The sequence below is a fragment of the Cyprinodon variegatus genome, unplaced genomic scaffold (assembly GCF_000732505.1).
Source record: "Cyprinodon variegatus isolate N-32 unplaced genomic scaffold, C_variegatus-1.0 Scaffold1120, whole genome shotgun sequence".
NCBI lineage: Eukaryota > Metazoa > Chordata > Actinopteri > Cyprinodontiformes > Cyprinodontidae > Cyprinodon > Cyprinodon variegatus.
In genome coordinates, this window is record NW_015151573.1 from 55,075 (window position 1) to 56,931 (window position 1,857).

A 1,857-nucleotide genomic window follows, 5' to 3' on the forward strand; every position below is an offset into this window, starting at 1 on the left:
GACTGTGGTGCGGCGGCAGCAGCAGGAGGAGGAGGAGTCTTTTCCGTTCAGCCATCCTCGAGTCGCGAGGATGCTACCATTCTGCTACCTTTCTCTTTCAGTTTCCAGGAAACTTTGAGATGCCAGAGACTGGGGGAGTGGAGCGTATGAGAAGAACGGACAGCTTCCCTTTTTTTTTTTTTTACAGTGTCCTGTCTGGCAATGTGGCAATAAGAATAACTGTCTTGATGCCAAAAAGAGCCGCGCAGAGTTTGCTTTCACAAGTGGAGCAATACGGCTATCGCCATAGTGTTCCGCTTGGTTTATGCATATAAATAGCTTTATTATAATTCATGCAGGAAGTATTACAGATTATATGGACACTGCAATGTAAGTAGAACACGAAGTGAAAAACAGGAAAAAGGAGAAAAGATGAAAGAAAGAGAATATAAAAGGGAGATAATGATAAAACAGCTTCAGTCTGCTTCATCACCTGCAAAGAGATGTAAAAGGAACAGCACAACCAACGGATATAGTATTAGAGATACAATAAAGTAACACTTTGATACTATCACTGCAGTATAAATAGTATTATTTAATCTGACATGTATATGCTGTGGTAGCTGAAGATAAGAATATGGGCTTTCTGGATGGAAGTGAATCTCTGAGTACCTGGAACCAAGCACCTGTAGTTTTTGAGAGTTCACTTGTGCATGTAAAGTTTATCCAAAGGAAAAATGCTCAATAGTGGTTGTGAAGAGCCGAAGATACGCTCCCCAGATCACCGAGGCAAGCGCCGGGGGACCCAAAGCCCCAGATGCCCAAAGGGACCCCAAGAGCAAAGGCACCCAAAAGGGGCCAACCCAGAAAATCTGACCTCCCACCAAGAGGGGAGGAAAGACAACCCTAAGTTTTAATTTTTATTTGTTGCCCTATGCTGCCCTCTTGTGTTCTCCTTTTTCCCTAGCTCCTTTCCTGTTCTGCTCTGTTCACACCTGCTTCCAATCTGCTTGTTAGTCCTCTATTTGTTTCAGTCTCCCATAAAAACACTCTCTGTTCAGTTCCTCGTTGCTGGTTCCTCGTCTAACTTCCTCCAACTCCGTCTCTCTGAGTCCTCCTCCTCGTGATTGTTTACCCCAGATGTCTCCATGGTTTCGGGTTTGTTTGACTTTGTTTTAATGTTTAGATTTTTGGGATTTTGGATTCCTGCCAGTTGTTTTTTTTTACTCTTCATTAAAACATCAAGGAACTCACCTCAGACTCCCTGCCTCTGCATAAGGGTCCACAAAACTCAACCAAATCCTGACATCGCCAGGCTCTTTTTAGCATTAATGCTCTCAGCGAGTCTCTATTGTTAAAGCCCAGACTGGGAAACCAACATAGCCCCCCACCTGTGCTTTCTGGAGTACCTGTGCACTTCCCTTGTCTCACCTGTGCTCTTCCTCGGAAAAAGCGTCTCTAGAAGACGCGGAAAACGAGGTGGCACGATTGTAAAATTCAAGGCTTACATGGCGACTATTATCGGAGGATCTGACGCTTGTCTAATCCATGACGGATGCTACTTCCCCATGGAGCAGCGTGTACTGCATATGAGGGCCGTTGGATTCGCCCTGTCCTCCCTGTGCTACTGACTACTCCTATATCGCCGGCTCTTCGACGTTGCCTAATCTGTGTCCGATCCTGGGGAAGTTTCCTGTAACCTTCTCTGATTTGCCAGTGGAGCTTCCATGCTGGTGCTGTCAGCTACGGGCCCGCAGAGTAAGGGTGTGCAAAATAATCGACATGACGATGCATCGCAATTCTAATTTTTGTGATCTACTGCATTGATTCTTGAAGGCAAGAATCGATTATAAAAAATAAAAAAAAATGAACAAATAA